Source organism: Metopolophium dirhodum, chromosome 1, assembly GCF_019925205.1.
Source record: "Metopolophium dirhodum isolate CAU chromosome 1, ASM1992520v1, whole genome shotgun sequence".
Lineage (NCBI taxonomy): Eukaryota > Metazoa > Arthropoda > Insecta > Hemiptera > Aphididae > Metopolophium > Metopolophium dirhodum.
The window spans coordinates 151,973,704-151,979,757 of NC_083560.1; the positions used below are offsets into that span (position 1 = coordinate 151,973,704).

Below are 6,054 nucleotides of genomic sequence, written 5' to 3' on the forward strand. Positions count from 1 at the left end.
CGAATTCAACTTTTCGAACGTAGTTTTTCCGTGTGCAATAACTCGTTAACCGTTGGTTCGATCTCGACGTACCCGAGACGTGTTCACGTCGTACGTTCCGAGTACTATAGGACACCGGTGTCCGCGACATTTAAATCGGTAATCCTTTATCCGCGGCCGTACCGCTACGCACGGAGATAGACCGATATTTGATTTTCGCTTAACCGCTACGCACTGTGATTGACTGTATTCCGACGGCGGGGTCTCGGTCAACCGTTTTCACGGTTTGCCGGTGACATCGACCGTACCGTTCATCACGGGCAGACCGCAGAGTCGTTGTCCAGGGATATCCCCCTTTGCCGAAAACCTTTACCGCGTAGAATTTCTGCGCTGACCGCGACGTTACAGGGGTGATTACCGTCGCCGAGCTGCGCGCCCGCCGTACCGTCTCGTCGCACGGACCACCGTGTGTGAAAATTCGATTTTTTTTTTTCACTCGACGTCCTCGGTTATTCGTCGGTGCCGGGGTGGTGCACATGACGGCAGCCCCGGCGATGTCCGTCGACACGATTTCGAATTCAACTTTTCGAACGTAGTTTTTCCGTGTGCAATAACTCGTTAACCGTTGGTTCGATCTCGACGTACCCGAGACGTGTTCACGTCGTACGTTCCGAGTACTATAGGACACCGGTGTCCGCGACATTTAAATCGGTAATCCTTTATCCGCGGCCGTACCGCTACGCACGGATTTTGTGATTTTCGCCTAACCGCTACGCACGGTGATTGACGGATTTTCGATTCTCGGCTAACCGCTACGCACGGTGATGGCGAAGTTCCTTCGACTCGGGTGTACCACTACGCGTGAATACCCCCGTCGCACATTGTGAAACTCGAGATTTTGTAAATTTGTGAGCGACTCGGTCGTCGGCGTTCCGCCGGCGTCCGATCGCCAATCACGTACGACAGCAAAGCCACGGGCGACGCCGAAGCCGACGCGTCCATCGCCGCGCACCGGTCTGCCCCAGTCTTCGGAATGGTCAGCAATCCAGTGCCCTTCGATGGTATCCGTCCAAGTTTCGGCGACCGACCCATCTCGCACGCCGAGTGGCAAAACTCAACCGGCGTCGCAGGCCCGCCTTCCGGTGGGCCTCCGACGCGCAAATCGTTTTTTTCAAAAATCGATGACGACTCCCGTTACCGTTCCGCAAGTTACGAGCTCTCGACGCCAAAACATTCCCGCCGCGGCCGGCCATCGTCGCCGTGCCCGGCGGTCGCCGGGGCGAAGCCCCGGGACGACGGACTTCGCGTCGCGTCCCGGCTTCCCCCACGATCTCGGCTGGGGGCCGTTATAAACCTGGCGAGAGGCGCTAGCGCGGTAATTCTCCGTCCGCTGAAAACGGACGGCGTACGCGCTAACCCCGACTCTCGTCAACGCACGGGTCACGTCGCGTCGGGCGAGCGCTCGCTCTCCGCGTGTGTTCGGTCTACCGCACGCGACCGCCGCCGCAGTCGCCCCGCGTTCTGCGGGTGCTCAGTGCGGCGCTCGCGTCGACCGAAGCGCGCGGTTTACGGGCGCCCGTCCGCGCACGTATCCCACTCGAACCGCGGTCGGTCGTGCGCCGTGACCGTATACCGGTCACGGTCGTTTCGACCTTCCTCGGCGTCGGCTCGCCCACGGGCGGACCGGCGCTCGGACGCACGCGTCCCGAGACGAGTGTCCGCGTCGTCGTCGCCCCTTGGTCGGCGTCGCCGCGGGGATCCGTCACGGGACGCAGTTGTTGTAAAACCGAGATCCCTGGTTGATCCTGCCAGTAGTCATATGCTTGTCTCAAAGATTAAGCCATGCATGTCTCAGTGCAAGCCGCATTAAGGTGAAACCGCGAAAGGCTCATTAAATCAGTTGTGGTTCCTTAGATCGTACCCAAGTTACTTGGATAACTGTGGTAATTCTAGAGCTAATACATGCCGACAGAGTTCCGACCGTCGCGGCGCCCTCGGGCGTCGCTCGCGGGAGGAACGCTTTTATTAGATCAAAACCGGCCCGTCGCGGCGCGCTTCGTGCGCGTCCCGATCGCGGCCCGCGCAAAGACCTGGTGACTCTGAATAACTTCGAGCTGATCGCACGGTCTCCGTACCGGCGACGCATCTTTCAAATGTCTGCCTTATCAACTGTCGACGGTAGGTTCCATGCCTACCGTGGTGGTAACGGGTAACGGGGAATCAGGGTTCGATTCCGGAGAGGGAGCCTGAGAAACGGCTACCACATCCAAGGAAGGCAGCAGGCGCGCAAATTACCCACTCCCGGAACGGGGAGGTAGTGACGAAAAATAACGATACGGGACTCATCCGAGGCCCCGTAATCGGAATGAGAACACTTTAAAACCTTTAAACGAGGATCAATTGGAGGGCAAGTCTGGTGCCAGCAGCCGCGGTAATTCCAGCTCCAATAGCGTATATTAAAGTTGTTGCGGTTAAAAAGCTCGTAGTCGGATCTGTGTCTGGGCGGTGCCGGACCACCCTGGCGGTCCGTCGTGTCGCGGCCGGCCGTGTCGCGGGACCACGTGTCCCGTCGGCGCGGTCGTCGTCGCGCTCGTCAGCCGTCTCGGGGTGTTAGTTACCGGCACGTCGGCCGGACGTATTGTCGGCAGGCGGACACGTGTCTCGGGCTTCCGGCGCGCCGCGCGGCCACGCGTCGCGCGGCCGTCGGGGTTCGACGACGGCGGCCGCCTACTCCAATCTTGCTGCGCGGTGATCTTCACCGATTGCCGTCGGCGGGCCGACACGTTTACTTTGAACAAATTAGAGTGCTCAAAGCAGGCTCAAATCTGGCGGGGCGGCTTCACGGCCGTCTCGTCAAAAGGCCCTGAATACTGGTCGCATGGAATAATGGAACAAGACCTCGGTCCCGCGCATCTCCGCCCTTCGCGGGCGCGCGAAATCGCCCTCCGGGGCGTTTCCGTGCGCGGGCCGCCGGGCCGCGGGCGCCAGTCGCCCGCGCGTCCCGCCGGGCCGGTTTTCGGGACCGGAGGTAATGATCAACAGAGACGGGCGGGGGCATTCGTACCGAGACGTTAGAGGTGAAATTCTTGGATCGTCTCGAGACGAACTGACGCGAAAGCATTTGCCAAGTACGTTCTCGTATGATCAAGAACGAAAGTTAGAGGTTCGAAGGCGATCAGATACCGCCCTAGTTCTAACTGTAAACGATGCCAGCTAGCGATCCGCCGGCGTTTCATTAACGACCCGGCGGGCAGCTTCCGGGAAACCGAAGCTTTTCGGTTCCGGGGGAAGTATGATTGCAAAGTTGAAACTTAAAGGAATTGACGGAAGGGCACCACCAGGAGTGGAGCCTGCGGCTTAATTTGACTCAACACGGGAAACCTCACCAGGCCCGGACACCGGAAAGATTGACAGATTGAGAGCTCTTTCTTGATTCGGTGGGTGGTGGTGCATGGCCGTTCTTAGTTGGTGGAGCGATCTGTCTGGTTAATTCCGATAACGAACGAGACTCTGTCCTGCTAACTAGGCGGGTAACCCCGGGTCGGCGTGTGCGCGGCGCGGGCGGTTTCGGCCGTTCGTGTTCGCGTACCCGTCGGCTCGGCCCGGTATCCCCGAACGCGTTCGCCCGTCGTCCACGGCGGTCGTCGAGCGCGGCCGCGCCATCCGCGTCCCGGCGTGCGGCGGGCGTGTGTCGGCCGGGGGGCAACCTCCGGTCGGCGCGCGTCCGTCGTGCGTCGGGCTCCGTGGTGAAGCGCGCCGTGTTCGCGGCCGTCGCCGGCGGATCACGATACGTTACTAGGGCTACCGCCGGCTCCCAGGAGCTTAAACTCTTCTTAGAGGGACAGGCGGCGGACGAAAATAGCCGCACGAGACTGAGCGATAACAGGTCTGTGATGCCCTTAGATGTTCTGGGCCGCACGCGCGCTACACTGAAGGAATCAGCGTGTGTTAACATTCCTGGGCCGACAGGCTTCCGGGTAACCCGCTGAACCTCCTTCGTGCTTAGGGATCGTGGCTTGCAATTTTTCCACGTGAACGAGGAATTCCCAGTAAGCGCGAGTCATCAGCTCGCGTTGATTACGTCCCTGCCCTTTGTACACACCGCCCGTCGCTACTACCGATTGAACGGTCGCATTGAGGTCTTCGGAGTGGACGCGCGTTATTCGGCCCCCTCGGGGGCTGGGTCGTCGCGCGATCGCGAAGATGACCGAAATCGGCCGTTTAGAGGAAGTAAAAGTCGTAACAAGGTTTCCGTAGGTGAACCTGCGGAAGGATCATTAGAGACGGGCCCGCGGTACCGGCAGCACTTGCCGGTCTCGCGCGCGCCTAATCCGACCCCGTGGCCGCGTGCGCTCGCGACTAGCTCGCCGACCGCCCGCGCGCCGCGACCCCCCGACCGAGCGTCGACCGAAAGATGGTTAACGTCGAAAGACCATACGGGCCCCGCCGTGCGTCCGCGCACGGCGCGTGGCCGGTAGAAGTTTCGTCGACAAAAAAAAACACCCGACCCCGAACAGCGGATCACTTGGCTCGTGGATCGATGAAGACCGCAGCTATCTGCGCGTCGTCGTGTAATCCGCAGGTTATACGAACATCGACCAGTCGAACGCACATTGCGGCCTCGGTGACCCGCGGGTCCCGGGCCACGCCTGTCTGAGGGTCGTATACCGGATACTCGGCCAGACCGATGCGCCGCCGGCAGGCGTCCGACGGCGGCGGCAGTCCTCCCGGGGACTGTCCGCCCGCCCGTCGGCCGCTCCGGTGGTGCGAGATTGGCGGTTCGACCGTGGAAAACCGCGCTCGCGCGGCCGCCTCCGGTCGTCCGCCCAAGTTGTGACGGCAAACAGTCACGGGTTCTCGCGTCGTCAAACGGCACGTCCCCGTCCGCCCGCCGCGCGAGAGCGCGGCCGGGTCGGCTGAGAGTCCACGGACCTCTCCGGCTTCCGAGACGCGGACGCGGACGGTCACCGTACGGGCGGAGCGCGGACCGCAGGCTGCCGTGTAATTTAAAAAAAAAAAAAACCGATACGTTCCGACCTCAGATCAGGCGGGACTACCCGCCGGATTTAAGCATATTAATAAGCGGAGGAAAAGAAAACAACCGTGATTCCCTTAGTAGCGGCGAGCGAACAGGGAAAAGCCCATCGCCGAATCCCGCCGCGCACTTTTGTGTCGCGGCACCTATGGGAGTTGTGGCGTACGGGCCGGCCTCGTTGCCGGGGCGCACGTGACGGTCCAAGTCTCCCTTGAACGGGGCCATGGCCCGCAGATGGTGCCAGGCCAGTAGAGGCCGTCACAGCGTTCCGGGATCGGACCGCGCCTTCGAGTCGGGTTGCTTGAGAGTGCAGCCCGAAGTTGGTGGTAAACTCCATCTAAGGCTAAATACGGCCACGAGACCGATAGTTTACAAGTACCGTGAGGGAAAGTTGAAAAGAACTTTGAAGAGAGAGTTCATAAGAACGTGAAACTGTTCGGGTGTAAACGGACAGAGCCCGCGAGTCCCCGCCGGGCGAATTCACGGTCGGTCTAACCGCCGGCCGGATCTTTCGCTCGGTTAGCGGACGTCGCGACCCGTTGGGCGCCGGCCGAAGGGCTTGGGTGGCGTTCGTCGCGGCGGTTGCGTTTCGGCGTGACCGTTCGCGCCGAACCCTGGTGCTCCTGGTCGGCTCGCCCGACGGCAAGAACCGTCGACGCGGCCCCGTCGCAGGCGGGGTCCCGTCGGTCGGCGACGATTTCGGGCTACTTTCCGACCCGTCTTGAAACACGGACCAAGGAGTCTAACGTGTGCGCGAGTCAACGGTGATCTTACGAAAAACCACGTTTGGCGCAATGAAAGTGAACCGTTTACGGTGCGGACGATGGCCTAGCGACCGAACCCACCGGCGTTCAAAGTCGCGCTGGTCCGCAGTCCGGGGGCGTCTTCGCCAGGTCGGCTTCGGCCGTCCGAGGGCGCACCCTTAGCGCACACGTTGGTACCCGAAAGATGGTGAACTATGCCTGGCCAGGATGAAGTCAGGGGAAACCCTGATGGAGGTCCGCAGCGATTCTGACGTGCAAATCGATCGTCTGAGCTGG

At 61.1% G+C, this 6,054-nt stretch overlaps 2 non-coding genes across 2 annotated transcripts in view; both read left to right on the forward strand.

The window, feature by feature from the left end:
• Positions 1 to 4,484: 4,484 nt before the first annotated feature.
• On the forward strand, positions 4,485 to 4,642 carry LOC132937773 (5.8S ribosomal RNA). The gene has a single exon (XR_009663837.1). It is a non-coding gene; the product is annotated as a 5.8S ribosomal RNA (ribosomal RNA).
• A 370-nt stretch (positions 4,643 to 5,012) lies between these two features.
• The window catches only part of LOC132937722 (large subunit ribosomal RNA), a 4,197-nt gene continuing 3,155 nt past the window's right edge, over positions 5,013 to 6,054 (forward strand). Inside the window, exon 1 of the ribosomal RNA XR_009663814.1 lies at positions 5,013 to 6,054. This exon is cut by the window's right edge and continues 3,155 nt beyond it. This is a non-coding gene — a ribosomal RNA (large subunit ribosomal RNA).